Source organism: Ovis canadensis, chromosome 20, assembly GCF_042477335.2.
Source record: "Ovis canadensis isolate MfBH-ARS-UI-01 breed Bighorn chromosome 20, ARS-UI_OviCan_v2, whole genome shotgun sequence".
In the NCBI taxonomy this organism is placed as follows: domain Eukaryota; kingdom Metazoa; phylum Chordata; class Mammalia; order Artiodactyla; family Bovidae; genus Ovis; species Ovis canadensis.
The window spans coordinates 58,966,423-58,990,416 of NC_091264.1; the positions used below are offsets into that span (position 1 = coordinate 58,966,423).

Sequence of the window (23,994 nt, forward strand, 5' to 3'; positions counted from 1 at the left end):
ACTAATATCACAGCAAAATAAACTTAGGAAAAAGATAAGACATAATTATTAAATAAATGCCAAAGTATAAAAAAATAAATCAAAAAAGAAAACTGATCAATACAAAAGACCACTTCCAAAATGCTCCAGTAGAATTGATAAAAACCTGAGCAAGTCAGGAGATACACATATGCATACAGACATATATTTTAACTGATGATAAAATCATCATATTGAATCTATACAATTTTAACAGTGATCACTTTTAGTAAACTCTATTACAAAATGTGCTCTAAAATGTAAATAACATTCCTTGAAATAAATTTTAATATATTGCTTTGAATTTAAAAATGCAGTGTTTTCCTGATGCAAGGTAACTCTGGTTTAGTTGATAGATTTGAAAATGAGAAATGGCTTAACCTAATTAGATTTCATAGCAGGCATTTTCCATAAGTTGAATGTCCTAAATCCACAGCTCTACAGACATTAATAAAATACATATTTAAAGCTTGTGGTAAATTTTAAAAGAATCATAAAATAAATGATTCTTTAAAAAAAATAAATTTTCAGTGCAATAAAAATCTTGCACTGAAAAAGATTTCAAAATGAAAAAGACTGTGTTTTTCTTAACACTCTATTTAAAAATAAGCTTTTATCTGAAGCACAACATACTTACAGAAAATGTCCACAGATCAGGAATGTACAGTTCAATGAATTATCACTAAGCAAAGTCACCTGTGTATCTACAACCTTATTTAAAAAATAGAGCATTACCAACATCTCACACCTATCTTATTAATCTACCAGTGCTTTTTAATGTAGTATTTCGAACAAGTTACCACAAATCAAAAATTAAACCTGAAATAAAAACAAACAGCAATAAAGAAATCGCTAAGAGAGGTGGGAGGTTGGATTATTGGTTAGCAAGCAGTCACTCCTCAGCCCCTCGCATCCATGATAATAATACTCTTGGGCACCTGACTTTCTTTAGCCAATGGAATGTGGGCAAAAGCAGTGGTGCACCAGATCTGAGCCTAGGGTTTAAGATGCCCCACATGCTTTTCACCGTGACCTGAGGAGAGACATGAGAAATGCTGGGCTGGATGAAGCACCAGCTGGAATCAAGATTGCTGGGAGAAATTTCAATAACCTTAGATATGCAGATGACACCACCCTTAGGGCAGAAAGTGAAGAACTAAAGAGCCTCTTGATGAAAGTGTAAAAGTTGGCTTAAAACTCAACATTCAGAAAACTAAGGTCATGGCATCCGGCCCCATCACTTCATGGCAAAATAGATGTGGAAACAGTGGCAGACTTTTATTTTGGGGGACTCCAAAATCATTGCAGATGGTGACTGCAGCCGTGAATATAAAAGACGCCTACTCCTTGGAAGAAAAGTTATGACCAACCTAGAGAGCATATTCAAAAGCAGAGACATTACTTTGCCAACAAAGGTCCATCTAGTCAAGGCTATGGTTTTTCCAGTAGTTGTGTATGGATGTGAGAGTTGGACTATCAAGAAAACTGAACACTGAAGAATTGATGCTTTTGAACTGTGGTATTGGAGAAGACTCTTGAGAGTCCCCTGGACTGCAAGGAGATACAACCAGTCCATCCTAAAGGAAATCAGTTCTAAATATTCATTGGAAGGACTGATGTTGAAGCTGAAACTCCAATCCTTTGGCCACCTGATTCGAAGAACTGACTCAGTTGAAAAGACCCTGATGTTGAGAAAGATTGAAGGCAGGAGGAGAAGGGGATGACAGAGGATGAGATGGTTGGATGGCATCACCGACTCAATGGACATGAGTTTGAGTAAACTCTGGGAGTTGGTGATGGACAGGGAGGCCTGGCGTGCTGCAGTCCATGGTGTTGCAAAGAGTCAAACACTACTGAGTGACTAAACGAACTGAGGAGAACACGCCCACTATGCCTTTATACTGGATTCCAGAAGGAGACACAGAAAATGGACCAGAATTGACCCACTGCTTAAACCTGAGTTGTCCCTACTGAACTATGTACTTGCCAGGGAGAGAAATAACTGCTTTTTGGTATATATGCCTCTGAGTCTTTGTTGGTTACACAGCAAAGGCCCACTACTATAATCATCATTTGGTAGATCTCAGAAAAGTTTAAGTGAATGAATTCTAATGACTGGGTAGCATATCCATTCTTTGCTTTCAACAAAATTGAAGAATAAATTAGTTTCGTCAAAAGATAATTAAAAATAATTTCATCGGTAGGTGATTTTTTGGCATATGATCCAGATGTGGTTAAATACACTGAGCAGCACTGCTGCTAATAAAACCTCTGTTCCTGTCCATTTATATGAACAAGGTCTTTCAGGGATCACATCCAGATACATGAAATATGTGAATAGAATTGATGTGAGCCCTGTCATTCAAGCCATGACCAATATTTATCCATGGATACACAAAAATAACCCAATCTTATTCATGTCATTAAGAGTGTTTTCCCAATAATTTAAAAAAATTGTCTAATGATTATTTATGGAAATTTGTAATATAGGTAAGTTGTTTTGACCAATTATGTACTACTAACAATTGTAATGATAGCTCCATCCAAGAGGCAATTAACACTCAGAACCTTATGTTCACAGGTAATTGCAAAATTAAGCATTCAGTTTATACGTATATTCTTTGTTGTAGAAAATAATGGTGATTAACATAGTTTCAAAAATAAACATATATTAAAACAAATGCTCTGGGGGAGGAGGCAGTAGAAGGAAGATGGAAATACAGGGAGAAAAAGATGAAGAACAATTTTTCATTGTTAAGATCTGATTCGTATTTTTTTTAATTGAAGTATAGTTGATTTATGATACTGCATTAGTTTTTAAGTGTACAGCAAAGTGATTCAGGTGTCTGTGTGTGTATATATTTTCCATTATACATATTTGCTGCTGCTGCTGCTAAGTTGCTTCAGTCGTGTCCGACTCTGTGCGACCACATAGACAGCAGCCCACCAGGCTTCACCGTCCTTGAGATTCTCCAGGCAAGAACACTGGAGTGGGTTGCCATTTCCTTCTCCAATGCATGAAAGTGAAAAGTGAAAGTGAAGTCGCTCAGTCGTGTCCGACTCTTAGTGACCCCATGGACTGCAGCCCACCAGGCTCCTCCGTCCATGGGATTTTCCAGGCAAGAGTACTGGAGTGGGGTGCCATTGCCTTCTCCGATTATACTTTGTTAGAAGATATTGAATATAGTTCCCTACTGCTGTACAGTAAACCCTTGTTGCTCATCTATTTCCTGTATAGTAGTTTGTATCTGTAAACCCCGTGCTCCTAATTTATCCCTCCCCCTTCCCTTTCCCCTTTGGTGACCTTTGTTTTCTCCGTCTATGAGTCATTTCTGTTTTGTGTATAGATTCATTTGTATTGTTTTCTAGATTCCACATATAAGTGGTATCATGTGTCCATTTTTCTTTGTCTGACTCCCTTCACTTAGCACGACGATCTCTGGGTCCATCCACGTTGCTGTTGTGTGGTGCTATTTCTTTCTCTTTTATGGCTGGGAATATTCCTGTAAACCAATCTGCCGATGTGCCCCTGGGCTGTTTCCATGTTTTGGCTGTTGTAAATATGGCTGCTATGAACGCTGGGATGCATGCAACTTTTCAAATTAGGTATTCCTTTTTTATGATTATATGTCCTGAATGGGATCGGGGGTCAGATGGTAGCTCTATTTTTAGTTTTTTTAGGAACCTCCATACTGTTTTCCATGGTGGCTGCACCAATTTCCATTGCCATCAACCCTGTAGGAGGGTTCCCTTCTCTCTGCACCCTCTCCACCTTTTGTTATTTGTAGTTTTTGATGACGCCTGTCCTGATCAGTGTGATGTGATACTTCATTGTTGGTGTGATTTGCATTTCTCCAGTAATTAGTGATGTGGAGTACATTATGTAATTCTGTTCCTAAAAAGAGAATTTGTCACTTTTAATATTTCTTACATCTGCATAGTCTCATAACCTGGACACAAAAAATGACCTAACCTGCTTTAAAAATATTCAAAATATATAGTTCCAGTGCTTTGTAAATTCATTTGTTAAAAATATAAAAATTTAACAACTTCTCACTATTTTTAAAAAACAACTGATTAGCTTCTAGAGAGGTGAACATTTCCTAATATTTTAGCTGTTATCTATATAATTGAGTATAATGAATTCAATGACTTAGTAAGCTTGGCAATGATGCACTTCTATTTTCCAGTTTAGACCTATGTGTTTCTGAGCTGTATCTCAAGGGTTTCTGCTCGGGCAACTTTTAAAAAAATAAATATCAAAATAAATTGAATTCAGAATAAAGAAATTTGATCTCACAAAGTGTTAAACCAAAAAAAATTTTAAAAGGCTAATTTCATGACATAACTTGTACTAAAATATTAAGCCTATTTTTTGCTGGGGGCGGGGGGTGGGAGAGGAAATGGGGAGATGCTGGTATAAGAATACAGACTTCCAGTCATAAGATGAGGAAGTCCTAGGGATCTAATGTATAGCATTGTGGGTACAGCATCCCATACTTGAAAGTTGTTAAGTGAGAAAATCTTAAATATTCTCACCACCAACAAGAAATGGGTGTCTGTGATGGGATGGAGACGTCACCTAATCTTTTTGCAATATATGTGCGTCAAATCAACACATTGTACACATTAAACTTACACAATATTACTTGTCAATCATATCTCAGCAAACCAGGGGGAAAAAACTACTTCAGAGGAGCAATTTTTTTTTTAAATTCTATTACAGAGCTAATTTTCACCAAAAAGTGAAAATTAAAATAATTTATTTCACCTTTATCTTATCCTTAAAATTTTCTGTTATCAACTTTGTTTTATAATGAATGCAATCCATGCTTTCATTATAAAGTAAAGTAGTCAATATATCAGATTTTTAAACAAGTGAGTTGTGGTGCTTACTCAAGCATTTTTAGAGCCTCCTTGGGGGCGTAGTGGATAAGAATCCCCCTGCCAACTCAGGAGACTTAGGTTTGATCCCTGATCCAGGAAGATCGCACACGCAGCTCCCTCTGCCGCCAAGAGACTACGCCCACGTGCCACAAATACTGAGGCCCACGCACCCTCAGGCCTGCGCTCCGCAGCTAGAGAAGCCACGCGAAGGGGTGTCTGCACTCTGCAACCACGAGTAGCCCCCCTCTGCTTGCCACGACTGAAGGCTTCCCGAGCAAAGCAGCGAAGATCCAGCACAGCCGAAAAATAAACACATAAAATTAGTAAAAATTGTTCTAATTGATCGCAGGCGTGGACAAAACACTTCTCCATGAAACTATGCAAGTGCGTTAGAATAGCATGATGAAATAGATTGTCAGCGTGGAATGTAAAAATAACCAAAATTGGCTCAATGTGTAGGAGATCCACCATGAATAAAATTGAAAAAGATGATAATTATCCCCCAAATTTGCCAAAACCAGATGATTTTATAGATGTTATTTTAGACTCTGAAATTATAGAGTTCTTTTGCAATTTAAAATATCCCAGAGAATAAAGAAAGATGGAAATCTTCCCAGTTTATTTTAACCTTATATCCAAACCTGATAAAATTATCACAATGAAAGAAAACTACAGCTAAATTTCACTTATGATTATAGAGGGGAAAAAATTCTAAATAAAATATCATCAATCCAGATGTATTAAAAGAACAACAAATTACTACCATAGTAGGGTTTATTTTTGGAATTAAGATGGTTTAGCAAGAAATCTATTAATGTAATAGGTATAAATAATAAAAATAATATTATTATATCAAAAGATAGCAAGTGTTCAATTTAGTTCAACATCCATGTTTGATAAAGTATTTAAGGAAACTAGAAAAAACGTTCCTTGAACATATCATATATTTGTATATTCATATACAAACATACACACACAGATTCTCAGATTATTTCTCTGTCTCAATCTCTATATTTCTTTGTTTCAGACGCATTCCTATAGATGTCATAAATACTTGATGAAAACAGTGAATTACTACTCTGTGATATTGGAATATTAGCCAGTATAATAGAAAAGCTAAGCAAACTGTAAAGTATTCAGATGAAAAATAGCATCATTGATACCAACGTTTGTAGCTAGAAAATTCTTTAAATAAAAGAATTTTCAGTAAAATGACCACTTGCAACACACACACACACACAGACACATTAATTACAAAACAGTTTTCCAATTATAACCAGCAATGACCAAGCAGAGAGCCCTTCCCTTCAGCAACAAATGAGAGTAAGCTATCTAGACATATACTCAATTAGAAATACATATGACCCATAGGAAAACACTTACCACATTTTTCAAGGGACATGGGCAACTACAAAAAATACTACTCCCAGATAAGAAGACTCCATATTAAGATTTTTTTGCCAAATTAACTGCAAATTTATCAGAATCCTAATGAATTTCTTTTACAACACATGACTGATTTCAAAACTCAACTAGAAAAATAAACTGTAACAACCAAGAAAGTTTTGAAAACTAAGAAAGAGATGAGGTTTTCTCTTATATTTTCAAAACAAATTATCAAAATATAATAATTCAAACAGTGGTACTGGAATGAAACGACAATGAACAGAATAAGAATCCTAGTATCTCAAGCATACTTAAGAATTTAATACATGCTAAAGTGACATTTGTTAGCAATAGGAAAGAAATACACACTATTTTAAAATGATGTAGAAACAATTGGCTAATCATTTCAGAAAAAGACAAATATCCCATACCATATTAAAAATAAATTCCTGACAGATTAAAGATTTTGAATATGTAAAACCATGTTTATAGTCAAGAGAAATTCTCCAAGCATGATACAGGGTACAAAGGCTGTATCCAAGTTTCATGAGGCTTCAAGTTTAATCAATTTCAGAGTTTTCATTAAACAAAATAATGTAAAAATGTGAATGCAAAATTCATTTTTGAAACAAAACTGAATATCTGTTATGAACAAGAAAACAAAGTTGATAAATATCATAAACACGACAAAATCTGGGAAAAATAATTAATTTTATTAACTGCTTGACTCACTATGTAACACTTTTCTTTCTACATTTTTTTTGGGGGGCCTATATTCCCTCTTCATATGCCAGTAAATTTTTAAATATCATTTTCTAAAGAAGAAAAAGATAATCTAGTCTTTTCTATCATGATCAATTTAAATGGATAGATTAGACACATTTCTTAAGGTTCACAACTCATAATGGATAATAGCACGTAAATTTTAACTGTTGTTGAGTTTGGAAAAAACTTTCACAAGTTTCTTTCATAAATAAATTGAAAGACATTGGCATATCTCAAGTTATTTCTGTAGGGTGTAAAACAATTTTGAAATGGTTGTGCTCATTTAAGCAGTTGTACTTAATGACATTGTGGTGTTGTGTTATTTTCTTAATGTTAGTATTTCTTAACAGCGAAACAAAACAAAACACCCCAAACCATCCTTTTTCCAATTTGTTAATATTATTCACTTCTCTTCCTTAGCTGGAAAATCAGATAATCCTTGGGGTTGTTCACTACTTCTATTTCTTTTGGTGAATTATGTTTATAATATTAACTGAGCTTTCAAATTTTCAATTTGCTTCTTAATGTCAGAATAATTTCTGTTGATATCGAAATACCACATAATTTTATTTTCTGGACACTTGTTCAGGCACTCAGTCATGTCCAACTCTTTGCGACCCCATGGACAGCGGCACGCCAAGCTTCCCTGTCCTTCACTATCTCCAGGAGTTTGCTCAAACTCATCTCCATTGAGCTGATGATGTCATCCAACTATTTCATCTTCTTAATTATTTATACACATTGTCAGGAGAAATTTTGTTATGACAGGCCTTGCAGAAGACCAAACTCGGTGCTTATCATTTTACACGGAAGGATTTTCCATAGACTTGTTCCTGGCTCTGTACATTTCAAACATATTGTACCTATTCCTGGAAGCCATTCCTACGGAGACACAGCAGCAATAACGAAACTATATTCAGAAATGAGAGCAAACTACATAAACACATCCAGCTGAACTCACTGTATCCTGAACTCAGCTGTCCTTGGTTGGATTCCTAAATGCACCTCTTCTCTCTGACTGCCTTTGACAAGAAGTTTTGTGTATGTATGGAGAGGAAAGGAGAGTGAAAAGAGACAGAATATGATTAAAGCATTTGATTTTTGAAAAAGTGTATGATCATGTCAACACATTATTAGGCACCTTTCCAGAACTCTGAAAGGGACCCATATACAAGAGGGAGCCGAAGCTTAAAGCTTCACAGCAAAGCTTTCTCTATGACATAAAGGCAAGCCAGTAAAGAATACTTTAGTCAGTTAAATAGCACAAGCATTATAAATAAGTAAGCATGCCTCTCACACCCACTCCAGTATTTTTGGGCTTCCCTGGTGGCTCAGACAGTAAAGAATCTGCCTGCAATGCAAGAGACTTGGGTTTGATACCTGGGTTGGGAAGATCCCCTGGAGGAGGACATGGCAACCGACTCCAGTATTCTTGCCTGGAGAATCCTATGGACAGAGGAGCTTAACAGGCTACAGTTCATGGGGTTACAAAGAATTGGACATGACTGAGTGACTAAGCACAGCACAGGTTGCCTCTCATAGTGATAAGGTAACTTTCAGATGGGGAACATTTTTGCCACCTATATGACAAGTTATAATTCATAACATAATATTGACTATATAGATATATAGCATAATATTAGGAGAAGGCAATGGCACCCCACTCCAGTACTCCTGCCTGGAAAATCCCATGGACGGAGGAGCCTGGTGGGCTGCAGTCCATGGGGTCGCTGAGGGTTGGACACGACTGAGAGACTTCACTTTCACTTTTCACTTTCATGCATTGGAGAAGGAAATGGCAACCCACTCCAGTGTTCTTGCCTGGAGAATCCCAGGACGGGGGAGCCTGATGGGCTGCCATCTATGGGGTCGCACAGAGTCGGACATGACTGAAGTGACTTAGCAGCAGCAGCAGCAGCATAATATTGACTATATAAATCATTTAATTCAGAAAAAACACATCAATAAAAAAATGGACTATTTCATAGAGATTTCTCAAAGTATCATACTTGCCCTCTAGTTTGGTCATTTGATCATATCTATATTCATCTATCTGTGTAACTATCTAATGACAAACATAAAAAACTTTAAAGATCTTAATAGTGTGTTCGATCCATTTGCTGTATCATAATAGATTATGATTATTTCTTAAGAAAATAAAGAAGTGCTAAGGTATGAGTTCATTACAATTTTGAATTACTTGAGAAATTAATTTACTAACTTAGGTTATTTTTCCCCAGCTGATGAGCAAAATTGGGTACAGAAAATGCTGAGTTGTCTAATTAGTCAATAAAGAAAGCCCATTATCATATGGAAAACAACACATCAAAATTAAAGAGGAAATGGGCAAAGTCAGGGAGAGTGGATGACAGAAAGTGCAATTCAGGAACATGCAGAGAACGATGATCCCAGACAGAGAACTGAAGCAGAAAGAACAGGTGTACACCAACCAGGCTCGTCCTGTGCTGTCCAGGCTCGGCCAAGTGGGGTGGGTCTGATGAAGGGAGGGCCTGGCTTGACCAGGAGTTGCCCTGTGATGTGCATCAGGAAGGTCCTCATACAAAAGCTAAAGGGTAAGTTTTGGAAAAAGATAGGACTGGAGTTGGGATAATGGTGTGTGTGTGTGTGTGTGTGTGTGTGTGCACGTTTAGTTGCTCAGTCGTATCTGACTCTTTGCTACCCTTTGGACTGTAACCCACCAGTCTCCTGTCCATGGGATTCTCCAGGCAAGAATACTGGGGCGGGTTGCCGTTTCCTCCTCCAGAGGATCTTCCCAACCCAGGGATCGAACCCTAGTCTCCTGTGTCTTCAGCATTGCAGGCAGATGCTTTCCTTCCTGAGCCATCAGGGAAGCCCCGCAGGGTAATGGTAGCAGGCAGTAATTAGTTTATTTTTCCTTTCATCTATGCTTATTTCTTTTCCTGATATATGCTTTGGGTAAATCACTGATTCCTATCTTTCATTTTCCCTTTTTACTGTATGTCCTTCGGTGTATTGTAGGGAGTGCAACTAATGAAATGTAGGGAGCTGGAGTATGCCTCTCTGATTTCATTGTCCACCATCACTGGTCTGATCATGCTGGTGTTAGCACTTTTCCCCACAGGGGGCTGATATATTTGAAGAAACAAAAATGCCAGCCAAGTTATCCTTATTTGATTCAGTTAGTCCCATCCCTTTCCAAAATGGTATTGAGTCTATGAAGTGTCAGAGCTAGTTTTGGGGTATACGCAGAACAGGTCTCCCTGTCCGTGTGATGGACAATAACCACAATTACCACAAATAATACAATAACCACAATTCTGTTTAGTAAGAACTATAATGGAGACATTTTGCTAATGATTTGACAGTTCCGATGAGGGAAGGGAGAATGCTTTCTAAAGGGCCATAGTTGAGCTGAGTGGCTAAAGAACAAGGTATCACAAGCCTACTAGGAGGGAGAAAGGCACACAGAAAGTGGAAAAGTGTAAGTGGGTGATCACAGTGCTCCCAGGGAATGTTCCAGTGTGGCTGAAATGAGAAACGACGTGAGCTAGTCTTGCAGTTATCTGGGGTGGTTGTCCTCTTGACTCCTACAGAAACCAAAGGCACACTGAAGCTACTTTCAGAGAATCAGTGGAGACCAGAGAACAGCATTGCCTTTTCAGGGTGAAATTGTTTAAATCTGCTTCTTGAATATTTGGGGTTTTCCAGGTGGTTCAGTGGTAGAGAGTTTGCCTACAATGCAAGAGCCACAGAAGACACAGGTTTGATCTTCTGGAAAAGGAATGGCAATCCACTCCAGTATTTTTGCCTGGAGAATCCCATGGACAGGGGAGCCTGGCGGGCTATAGTCCATGAGGTCGCGAAGAGTCAGACACGACTGAGCAACAGAGCGTGCACACATGTATCTTGGGGCCAGAGGAACAAGGGAAAGAGGAGGACTCTGTCATTTTCTATCCAAAACCTCCCAGGCTTTTGCTTTCAGAGTACAATTCAGCCTCCTGAACACTGCTTGCAAGTCCTTTTGTGATGTGAAGCTAGGATAGTATCTATTTGCTATTTTTTCCAGATTTATTATGGCATGAAAATCATCATTTCAAAGAACTGCTTGGCAGAAACGAAGGTAAAAAATAACTTTTATATCTGAACATGCTTGCCTTTAGTAAAAAAAAAAAATCACATTCAGAAATAACATGTAACAAAAGTACCGTTTTCAGAAGTTGAGGCACTTGAAAACTTCAAACTTTGGAAGTGACTGAAATTGGGAGCTGTCAGGACAGAATCCCTGTCCCATTGTCCCTGGAGGCAAAAGCCAGTAATGGAGTACTCATAGTTACAACTCACTGTGCAGAGGAGAGCCCCATTGCTGCGGGGGTCACCTGCAGCACTGTGGTTGATGGCGATGTTGAGGAAAACCCATTTGTGTTGGCTCATGCATTAGCTTGGAGGCCAAGAAACATTAAAGGTTTGGCAAGAAACAGGCCAAGAAAAAAATGACTCAATAGAGAGCTGAAGAGATAAGTGGTTACTGCAGCGCTGGCAGCAACTTAAATGTGGTCGGAGGAGCAGATAGACTCTGACCATAGAGGAGATGACAACCTCTGATGAAGACAGAAGCTAGAAGGGCTGCTTCATACTCAGGGGCCAAACAGTAACCTGCCCTGAACTACAGATATAATGTCTTTTGGAAGTGTGTGTGTGTGTGTGTGTGTGTGTGTGTGTGTGGTGTTTGAATGATTTCATCTTATAACAATAAAGCCAAATGCCAAAAATGCATGCTAACATCCGTGACTTTTTCAATTTTAGGGCCACTCTTGGGGCCGTATGTCCCTCACTATCTTTATTTTCATCAACCGCAATTCACAGATAAGCCCGTTCTCATCCCCTAAGTCCTTGTTCCTGGTGGGGTGTTTCCAGTCCCATCTCAGCAAATGGCTCCACAATCTACACAAAAATAGACTAGAAACCCAGGAGTCATTCTGCATCTTTCTCTCCTTTGTACTGCTAACGTCCAGACTATTTTTAACTTGTTTTCTATATACAGTTATCTACTATCTTCCATAAAAGAAACAGATAGTGCATCTTCTCCATTGGCTTGTAGGATCACTGAAATAAAAAAGTCTAATACTCATTTTGGTAGGTCCAATGCTTCATGCATTGCCTTAATCACAAAACAAAATATTTTGTGAGCTGAAATAATATTTGTAGACCTTTAAAAGAGTTCATTATGTACTACATAACATATTTAAGCATGCAAACACTTTCACATTATGTTTTTTATAAAGGTCAAGGATTTAAAATGTAAACACTCAAAGATCAACAAAACTGGTCTCTGTGTACAGATCGTTCCCTAATGGCCGTGCAGAGTGAAGTTCTGCAGGAGTTTTGGGGGCTCTGTGAGCCCTCCTCTGCTACACCACAGGTTAGATATCCATATTCACTGGCAGGTAACACCCTCTAATGTTATCCAAGCCTGCAGATGGTGTCCCCACAAGTTGAGATCTGCTCAGACCATCAACATTCTCAAACACATTTATTCCAATAACTACTCAGAGCTACGTATAAGGGCAAAAGTTAATCAATAACTCTAGTTTAGTGCAAAGAGAATTGCTTCTAGATTTACACAACAAATTTCTCTGATAACAGAAGTACATTATAATCCTTGTGCTCAAGAATCTTCTAAAAGTAGATGAGACAGACACGTCTAGAGACAGGTAAGAGTGTAGACAAACAAAATGAATATTTCTGACTTTATTCCAATGGAAACATTCCAAACTAAATTAAGAAACTCCTAACTCTCTTCTTTCTCAAAGCTTTGTTTTTGTTGTTTATTTCCATGGAAGGAAAGAGAATCATTTGTTTTTCTTTTTTCTTTCATATCATTCTTCCTGTCATTCTTTTTCTTTCATAATTGTCATGGCAGGAAGAGATGAAATGAAATTTCTCAGTGCAAATGAGGCTGTGGTAATTTTCCATCTAATTTTGACTCTTTTTTTTTTCTTTGTAACTTTCATTGTCACTTGGAACCATCCTCTACTTTAACTTTTATTGTCTGTTCCATTGCTCATATTTCCCCCTTGAAACAAACTTAATTGAGAAAATGAAAGCACTAAATATCATTCTAGGATCACTTTATTGTATTTGGTTTGAGTAGCTGAGTTGCTTGTGAGTTTCTTGAGCCAAACTTCATGTGTTTAGCATGGATTATATACAGGATTCATGAAACAGGAAAGCACTGTCCCTCTCATCCTGTGTTAAGTTTTGGATACCACATTTCTGTCGGGTGGATTCCATATGACTGGTTGTTAAAGATAAATGTGCAACAGGGTATTTGCTTGATTGTTTATGATTAACTTCTAATTAATCATTTGGACTAGAACCAGCTTTTTAGTGCTGCGACAAAATAATGTCTTCATGATTTTCTGATGGGTTCATTGTGGTTTGATGAACTGAATGTTCCTTTAATAAAATCATTTAAAATATACATTTACTGTTTGATTTCCCCTCAAGGGCTTGGTCTAGCTCAGTTGTAGTACACGTGGGAAACGCACTGTGGAACCACTTATGGTGCTCTTAGTATCAGTGAACAGAAACCCACGGTGGCTTCCTCGGAAAGGGAAGAAATGAGTTGCCCTTTAGATTTGCTCACCTTGCATTTCATTTATTCTGTAAAGAGCCAACAATGACACATTCGCTTTGGTTCCAATTTAATTATGCTGTCTGTGGTTTTAAATTTCATAGTGTCTGTTCTGTTTAGCAGGGCTTATGGTAGGAGGCTGGCCAGTTCCTTTTCGATTCCCGGACGTCCATACTCTGGTGAATTATTCCGGAGTCGCATTTGCCCAATGACCCATTGTCAAGGCTGTTCATCCCTCGGTACTTCAACAAACATCTGGTAGGAGGAAATGCTCCGGTTAAAAACAACAACAGCAGAAACCATTAACTAGGTAGCAGCTGGCTTGCAACCCCACTTTCATGTTTGTTAAGTGTCTCGGTTTCCCCAGCACAGATGAGATAAAGACATTGGGGGTTATTTACTGAGTCATCCCAGAAGGTACAAATGAGGGCAAGGTGAGAGGGAGGGACGGTAGTAAGGAAGGGGGAGGAGTGATTTACCCCCTTACTCCCAGCCCTGACTGTCTGGGCTTCCCCTGGGGGTGTTAGATCCCCAATACTCCCAGCTGCCTTGCATGCTGGCTGGACAAGCTGGCATGGTTCAGGCAACGAGAAAGTCTCAGGCAGAGCTGCTGAGAGAAGCTGTCAGGAGCCCATGAGCTCAGATACATGGAGGATTACCTTCCTTGTAAAAGTCTTGGTGCTAACGATGACTGCTTAGAAGTCATTGCAAAATTGGACGTTAGTTTAACAAGAAATGTCCACCCTGTCTGGAAAGAAAAAGACAGAGATTCGGCAGAGAAGACCACTATAACCTTGCAAGTTACAGACTTTGGGGAGAAGTGTGGTCCAGGGATGAAGCTCAGAGCTCTGATTGCCTGGCTGTGAATGCTGACTTGAACACTTGCTCCCTGTGTGACACTGGGCCAGTTGCCTTACCTCTCCAGTTCTGTGTCTTCATCTATATAGTGTATAATGTTGGTCACTCAATCATGTCCAGCTCTTTGTGACTCCATGGATTGTAGCCCACCAGGCTCCTCTGCCCATGGAATTCTCCAGGCAAGAATACTGGAGTGAATTGTCATTTCCTTTTACAGAAGATCTTCCCAACCAGGGATCGAACTCTGGTCTTCTGCATTGCAGGCAGATTCTTTACCATCTGAGCCCCCAGGGAAGCCCTTATCTAGAAACCATGTCCCTCAAAATGCCACTTCATTTTGGACACCCAAGGAGAGACCCCAGCCAGTAAGAGAGCTTCACTCCCTGACGAAGACCTAAGTGCAGTTGTTTCTAATATAAACACTGCCTCTAAACAGCAGGCTTCCAGTATGCACAGGAAGACAGGAGAAAAACATAATTCAGAGGCTTTGCCAATCAACACAGATAACTGATTTTGGTTCCATGGGGATAGATTCAATTTTCTGATTGCAAATTCAGGAATGGGGAAATCCAATTCTCCAAGAAAAAAGACCACTGTAAAAAAGAAGATATCAGATAAAATCAACCTGCATAAAGGCCAAGAGTTGTGTTCTTTGTAGTTTCCAAGCCGATACTAGAGTTTCCTCATGATACTCTAGAACGCTAGAGTGGCTAAGAGAGAAGTTAATTTCAGTCATGGCCTATTTACTAGCATGCCCACTCTCAAAGAATGTTCTCTTAGGGCTTTTTGCAATTGGCAAAGTTATAGTGATATTGGAGAGAGGGGCTGGACAATCTCTCAAAAGATGGTAACACTGGACATTGTCCCCTTTCCCCAGCTTCTGGTTCTTAGCTTCAAAATCTAATTTACCATTTCAGATCGAACCCTGAGATATGACTATGCCTAGATTTTACCAACTTGTAGGATTTTTCCCAAGTTGGTCTTTCAGCTTCCTTGAAACTGACTTTTGTGTTACTCTAATTTATAAATGATAAAGATATAAAGGAGACTTCCAATGTAATCAATTGTCTGGAATCCAGACCCCAATTTCTGATACCAAAGTCAAAATATTAATCAAACGTTGCTGATGTGTATGGAATTAGAAATTTATAAAGTAGAATCATTTCAAGAGAGACTTCATATGGACCAGGAAAAAAATCATCTTTATCTCTCAGTGGTTGATATCTCTGCAAATGACTTGCGTCTCTGCTTCAGTTGGCTGTATTGGATTAGCATGAACAAATTGATCTCTATTATAACGTCCTGTTGTTAAGCTCTAGGCAGACCATCTTCTCTTTTAATGCCTTTGCCCAAACAGGATATATTGATACATTTCCAGCTTTCAGTTACAATCATTTTCTTTCCCTGATTTCTTTACATGACTCTCACAGAGGTGTTTTTTTTTTTTTTTTTAACTTGGATACTACCCAAGGGCTTCCCTAGTGGTCCAGATGGTAAAGAATCTGCCTGCAATGCAGGAGACCCAGGTTCAATCCCTGGGTTAGGAAGATCCCCTGGAGAAGGGAATGGCAACCCACTCCAGTATTCTTGCCTGGAGGATTCCACGGACAGAGGAGCCTGGTATGCTACATTTCTTGAGGTCACAAAGTTACACGTGTCTAACACTTTCATCATCTTTTATTGCCCAAACTCTCTAGTCGTATTCACTGGAAACCGTTTGGTTTATTTTCACTGATCCCATTCAGGCCAGTTGGACTACTTTCACTTTTAGAGGGGAACAAGTCCTTAGGATACCTCCCTTAAAGATTTTGAGACCATTTAAGACCATGCTCAAGTTTGTAAAGGCTGGCTCTCAGAGCAAGACAGTTGAAACTTCAGCAAAGTCATAAGCCAAGAGGACTGTTCTGCTGCCTTTAGTATTTCTGGTAGTTAGCACAGCACCTGAAACACAGTGGGCTTTCAGCACGCTGGATGTATCTTTATCACTGCTACCATCTTCACAGAACCCAGAAAATTCCTTGCTCACCATTAGTCGCTCCTCTATAGTGAGTGCCCACTAGACCCCAGAAGCTCTGGGAAGCGATCAGCTTCCAGGTTCATTCTTGGTGCTGACAGAATTCATTTTTTGTGGTTGTACCATCAAGGTCTCCATTTCCTTGCTGGCTGTCAGCTGTGGGGTCACACACAGCTCCTAGTAGCCACCTGCAGTTCTGAGACATGGACCCCTCCACCTTTGAGTCAGCAACAGCTTGTCCAAAGACTTTTCTTTGTGTTTTGATTCTCTGACTCTTCGAGACCAACTGGGAAAAACCATCTGCTTTTAAAGGGTCAGTACTACCTTGATAGTCACACTTTGTGAAGTCAACTGTGCCACAGAGCATGACCTCATCATGAGAGTCAATTCCATCATTGTCACCATTCCAGGGGGTACGAGGGGACACCTACACTAGGAGGGAAGGAGCATCTTGGAATTCCACCTACCACAGCATCCTGTGTGGTTTATTTCAGAAATAAGATGCTTTCAGCTATTATTGATTAATGAGCTGGGCTAAAACGAAGATCATGGCATCCGGTCCCATCACGTCATGGGAAATAGATGGGGAAACAGTGGAAACAGTGTCAGACTTTATATTTTTGGGCTCCAAAATCACTGCAGATGGTGACTGCAGCCATGAAATTTAAAGACGCTTACTCCTTGGAAGAAAAGTTATGACCAACCTAGATAGCATATTCAAAAGCAGAGACATTACTTTGCCAACTAAGGTCCATCTAGTCAAGGCTATGCTTTTTCCAGTGGTCATGTATGGATGTGAGAGTTGGACTGTGAAGAAGGCTGAGCGCCAAAGAATTGATGCGTTTGAACTGTGGTGTTGGAGAAGACTCTTGAGAGTCCCTTGGACTGCAAGGAGATCCAACCAGCCCATTCTGAAGGAGATCAACCCTGGGATTTCTTTGGAAGGAATGATGCTAAAGCTGAAACTCCAGTACTTTGGTCACCTCATGAGAAGAGTTGACTCATTGGAAAAAACTCTGATGCTGGGAGGGATTGGGGGCAGGAGGAGAGGGGGACAACAGAGGATGAGATGGCTGGATGGCATCACCGACTCGATGGACGTGAGTCTGAGTGAACTCTGGGAGATGGTGATGGACAGGGAGGCCTGGTATGCTGCGATTCATGGGGTCGCAAAGAGTCGGACACGACTGAGTGACTGAACTGAATTGAACTGATATTATGCTATATTTCTGGATTTATCAGTGGTGCTAATGTACTTGGCTATCCTGAATTTGTATTTTACCACCAAATCCCAGCTATCACTGAATGTATCTGTTTCCTTCTGAGGATGATGGAGGAGATCCAGGCCAGTACATTAGCCAATAAAGCCAGAGTCCAGGGGTGGGCCTGCAACTCTCGGCAGCTAGTTGCCATGGAGAAGAGACCATGCAAAGTGAGAGGGGGGGTACCAACATCCAACCAGGAAACTGGGACCCAAGTGCCAATTCTGCAGGGTCAAAAAAAGACCAAAATTTGAGATGAAGACCACAGACGGAAATGAATGGAATGATGAAATGGATGAAATGGAATAGAAATAGAATAGAAACCAAACCCAGAGATGGTACTAGATGATTGCTTCAAATAACCCCATGATGTCTGTCCATCTGGGAGACTCAAGGTGAAAACACATGTGCCCTTTGCCTTCTCATGAGGGAAAAGGTCACCTATAGACCAGACCTCTGAACACATCAATAGAGGAGGACAAATTCCATGAAGACATTGACTTCTGCCCACTATGGTCCTGTAAAGGCAGCCAGCTTTCTACAGCATCGCATCGTGTCACAGACAGCATGTTTCTGCATTACGTTACTGCCCTTCGCCATAGAGGATCTGGCCAAACTCCTCTGCAGAGACTCCTGGTCTTCTCCTGCGCTAAGCCCCATCCCCTTTGATTTTACTCCAGCAAGCCTCTGTTCTCACCGCCGTCATCATTCCCACCTTCTGCTGGGTTACTCTGCTGTAATGCCTCCTGCTTGACAAAAGTCCCCTCTTCACCTCCTCCCTTATCTACTGTCCTATCTGCTCCCTTTTGCAGCCAAACCCTGAGTTACTGCTGCTTGCCATCTTCCATTCCTCTCCTCCAGTTCCCTTCTTATCCATCCACTCAGGCTTTTACACCACAACCCCACTGAAACTCCTCCTGTGAAGGTCAGCTGGGGCCTCCACATTGCTAAATATGATGGTCAGTTCCCAGGCGTCTTTCGACTTGATGTCTCAGCAGCATTTGACAGTGCAGATCACTCCATCCTGGCAGGCGCTCCTCACTTGCTTTCCAGGACTTCACACTGTCTTGTTTATTCCTTCCATGCTCCTAATCGGTCTGTCTGTCTGTCTTCTCCTTTGCCGGTTTCTCCTGTTCTCCAGACCTCTTCCTGTTCGGGTGACCCGGGGCTTAGGCTTTGCCTCTGCTTCCTAGTCACACTTTTGTTGATCTCATCGAGTGTTGTGGCTTCACTTTCCACATGCTGATGGCTCCCACAAGCATATTTCTAGAGATGTGATGCAACAATGGTTATTTGATGTCACTATTTGGATGTCTAATAAAGATTTAAAATCAGCATACGCAAACATGAACTCCTGATTTTAACCACAAAACCTGTTCCCTTGAAGTCTTCCCATCCTATCAGATAATAGACTCCATTCTTTCATTTCCTACAGCTGATTGCTTTTGAAAGTGAAAGTGAAAGTCACTCAGTTGTGTCTGACTCTTTGTGACCCCATAAACTATCCAGTCCATGGAATTCTCCAGGCCAGAATATTGGAGTGGGTAGCCTTTCCCTTCTGCAGGGGACCTTCCCAACCCAGGGATCAGACCCAGGTCTCTCACACTGTGGGCAGATTCTTTACCAGCTGAGTCACAAGGGAAGCCCAAGAATCCTGGAGTGGGTAGTCGATCCCTTCTCCAGGGGATTTTCCTGACCCAGGGATCTGGGATCTCCTGCATTGCAGGCAGATTCTTTACCAATTGAGCTATGCTGCTGCTGCTGCTGCTAAGTCGCTTCAGTTGTGTCTGACTCTGCACGACCCCATAGACGGCAGCCCACCAGGCTCCACCGTCCCTGAGATTCTCCAGACAAGAACACTGGAGTGGGTTGCCATTTCCTTCTCCAATGCATGGAAGTGAAAAGTGAAAGTGAAGTCACTCAGTCGTGTCGGACTCTTGGCGACTCCATGGACTGTAACCCACCAGGCTCCTCCATCCATGGGATTTTCCAGGCAAGAGTACTGGAGTTGGGTGCCATCGCCTTCTCCAACTGAGCTATGAGGGAAGCCCAAATGATATGTAGGGTGGTCAAAGAAGGTTTCATTGAGAAGAGACCTGAATTCTAGAGTGAATGAGCCACAGAGGGCAGGTAAGGGAAGAATAGGACTCTGAGACAGGAGAAAGGCTGGTGTGACGGAGGTGCTGAAAGAACAGAGTGACTGTAGAATATTGACAGATAGGGCTGCAGGAGACCAGGCCAGAGAGACAGGCCTGAATCATACTCAGCTGGGCCTGTCCATCACAGCAGAGGACTGGGAATTTAAGCTGAGGGTGGGAGCAAGCCTAGGGCAATTTTAAGTTGAGGAAAGATATTCTCTTATTTTAAAAATGAGGAGTTGAAGTTGAAACCTTGGTGTGCAGATCAATTTGTGTCTCTGTGGCTAGGCTGTGGTGCCCAGTGGTCAGGCCAGTCACTGGTATGGGATGTTGCTCTGAAGATATTCTGTAGATGTGATTAACATGTACAAGGAGCCTGGTGGGCTACAGTCCGTGGGGTCAGACATGACTGAGCAGAGCACAGCAGCAGGCCTTCCTGCAGATTTATGACTAGCCAGTCCCCACATCTGCTGAAGTTAAACCACTTTACATACACGTCTTTGAATCTCTACGTCTCTGTCTCTACTCTTTCTGTCTCTGTCATCTCTACCTCTCTCCTCATCCCCACTCTAATCCTTGTCCCTATCCCCACCCTTATCTCCCCTGTTGATTACTGTTTATCTGATGGTGGTGGTTTAGTCACTAAGTTGCGTCTGACTCTTGCAACCCCATGGACTGTAGCCCGCCAGGCTCCTCTGTCCATAGAGTTCTCCAGGCAAGAATACTGGAGTGGTATGCCATTTCCTTCTCCAGGGGATCTTTCCAACCAGGGATCGAACCTTGGTCTCCTGAACTGCTGGCCGATTCTTTACTGACTAAGCTACCAGGGAAGCCAGTTTTCTGATAAATCCTCAATAGGCAGGACTACAGTGAAGTTGTGGCTGATTATTCAATCTGATGACACCTTTGAGGACAAGGCTGGTGGTTTGTTAAGTCACCAAATTCCCCTTGTCCCAGCAACTTGACAAGAAGCAGCTGACTCTGTGGGTTGGATTCTGGGAAGGCCTGGGGGACTGAATATTTGACGGCTAGAGGCAAGTAACTCGGACGTTCAGGGTTCATAGACTTTGTGAGACAGCCATGCCCCCTTGGGCCATGGCCCTCCTTCAGCCACTGTGCTGAAGTGGGATATTCCATATCAAGGCAGGTCTAACAGAGGCCAACTTCCAGCCCCCCAAATGGTCCATGAGACAGATTGGCAAACTTGCAGCATCACAGACTCATGTGACGTCTGGTTATTTTAGAGGGTGGTCGGACATGACTGAAGCGACGCAGCAGCAGCAGCAGCAGCAGGAGCAGCAGCAGCAGCAGCAGCAGCAGCAGCAGCGGCAGCAGCAGCAGCAGCAGCAGGCATAGTTTTGGGCTTCCCCCATCTGACCCCAGCTTAGTGGTAAAGAATCTGCCTGCTAAGCAGGAAATTCGGGTTCGATTCCTGGGTCAGGAAGACCCTCTGGAGGAGGAAATGACAACCCACTCCAGTGTTCTTGTCTAGGAAATCCCATGGACGGAGGAGCCTGGTGGGCTAAACGGCAGCAGCGGCGGCAGCAGCACACTGTTGTTCCTTACCATGGGCCTGTGTTCACTTTAGGTGTGCAATCAGTTATTCACCCATGCAACATCTTCTTTAGTATCTGGGGTTTCGGGGATTTTATCCTAGGTCCTCAAGGAGCAGAGAAAACAGGAGAAAAAGAGTCTCTGTGTTCATAGAGCTTCATCCTCTTGAAGGTGACAGGTAGAAACGAAACTGAAAAGACAGGCAAAATGATAGCAAGTTACGGCGAGTGCTGTAAGGGAATCAAAAGAGAGTCTGGGACAGGGGTGTGTATAAAGAGTGATTTGGGAGGGTGTCTTCAATACATAAGTGGAGATCTAGAAAATAGGAAGGGACTGTCCACGTGAAGGATTGAGGAAGCATTCCAGGCAGAGGAAGGAGGTATTAGAAAGTATCCGAGGGAGGAAGCAGCTTGTCACAGTGAAGGGTCTTGTGGAAATAAACAAAGACCAATCAAAAGACAACAAGCAAAGACCATTTATTCAGAGCTGGCCCTGGCAAGGAAGTCAGCCATGCTCACTTACATTTTGGCAGAGGCTCAAAGGCTATCAGTTATCCACGTGCCTTGGTTGCCTGGGTCTGACTACTGCAGGATTACTGTTTATTTTCCTGGATCAGTTGTTAGAGAGAGTGGTTTGACTTCCCACCAGTCTGACTTAGATAGCAGGCTGGCTTCCGGGGCTGGTTATTGCAGGCTGTGGGTCAGAGCTCTATTTTTATACACGGTCTGGCTGTTGACCATTTGCAGACCATTAGGTCTCTCGGTCTGCAAGCATGAGTGCACTGGGGCATCCAGAATGTAAGAGAGGGGCTGTTGATGAGACTGGAGAGGTGGCAGGATCCAGATCACACAGAGCCTTGTAAACCCCCAGTAGGGGCTGGATTTCCTTCTAATGTGATGGAGAACCTCTGAAGGGTTTTGAATAGAGCAGTGAGGTGACCAGATGGCTGTTTTTAATGACACATTTATGTGCTTAATAGATTTGAGAGGCGGGTATACAGAGAATGGTTAGGAGGCTATTGTAGGAATTCAGGCCTAAGACTATGGTGATGGTACCTCTGCAGCACAAGTAATTTGTGGCCAGGAATCTTTTCTGAGCTTCAGTTATCATTTGGATATAATTTAGCCACCTGGCTCTCTCCTATGGGGAGTGATGGATGGAATTAAACAAAGATGGAGACTCAGGTTAGCTTGATGGCTATACTTTTTATTGTAAATGAATGAGTTGGCTTTGTAATGTACACAGAAATCTGACACGAGTTTATTCAGTATGAGTCACTTGTTAATCACCGTGGATGCAATGACAAAATTATTTCTCAACCCAATGAGTGAGAAACAGACATGGCGGCCACACTGAATCCCTAACGCACTTGTCTGGGCAGCCATTTGAATTCTCTAGAGGGTGCTGAGTCTATTCCTGTGTCATTTCTAACTTTAAATCACAGGAATAATAGTTATTTCTACCAAGCTTCCCTAAGGCAATGGCACCCCACTCCAGTACTCTTGCCTGGAAAATCCCATGGATGGAGGAGCCTGGTAGGCTGTAGTCCATGGGGTCGCTAAGAGTTGCACGCGACTGAGCAACTTCACTTTTCACTTTCCCTCTGGAGGAGGGCACAGCAACCCACTCCACTATTCTTGCCTGGAGAGGCCCATGGACAGGGGAGCCTGGAGGGCTGCAGTCCAGGGGGTCGCACAGAGTCAGACTCGACGAAAGTGACTGACCATGTACACACACTATCAATCTTCATCTTGCATGGCACTGCCGTCCCTTCAACATATTTCTAGACCTGATTATGCTAACTTGTTTACGTATTCACTTATTGAACACCTACTGCATGCCAGGTGCTAGATGAGGCACTGGGAATACAGAAGTGAATGAGGTAGACATAGCTCCTGCCCTCTTTGGATCTATACGGTGGGGGAGATATACACTAAAGAGGCATATGTTTGCGTGAACATATAATTACACACTTCTGTAAGCACCGTGGAGAAAAAGATCAGAGGCCAAGATGGTGGAGGTGAAGGTTATTTTAGATTGTGTGGTCAGGGAAACATCCGTTGGTAAATATCATCTAGGTTGAGACTTGACTGATGAGAAAGAATCAATCAGGCAAAACTCAGGGGAAGAAGAGCTTGATGGTCCTGCAGAGGGACACAGGGAGAGAAAGGAAGCAAGGCTGGCTTGGAGAATGAGGAGGGAGGCTTACAGTGAAGATGGACAGGTAGGGGAGGGGAGCTTGGCAAGTATCTGCTGTCTTGAAGGTCATAGCAGGGCAGCCCTGGTAGGTAAGCAGTTTTAAGCAGAAGGGACAGGACTATTTAAGTTTTTAAAGGATTAGTCTAGTTGCTATGGGTTGGGAGGATAGGAGGGCAGGCTAAGAGAGGGGCTAAAAGGTCATTGAGGTTGTCCTGGTAAGACTGAGCAGTGGTAACACCAGGGTGGTGGTCCTGAAGTAGGACACAGTGGGGAGATTTGAAAGCTATTTTGGTTGTT

At 41.5% G+C, this 23,994-nt stretch overlaps 1 long non-coding RNA gene across 1 annotated transcript; it reads right to left on the bottom strand.

Moving 5' to 3' along the window:
• Positions 1-13,157: 13,157 nt before the first annotated feature.
• LOC138425682 (uncharacterized) lies at positions 13,158-22,154 on the bottom strand. The gene is made up of 3 exons (XR_011251312.1): positions 22,021-22,154; positions 21,511-21,688; positions 13,158-13,927 (listed from the first exon to the last, which is right to left on the bottom strand). It is a non-coding gene; the product is annotated as an uncharacterized lncRNA (long non-coding RNA).
• Positions 22,155-23,994: the final 1,840 nt, after the last annotated feature.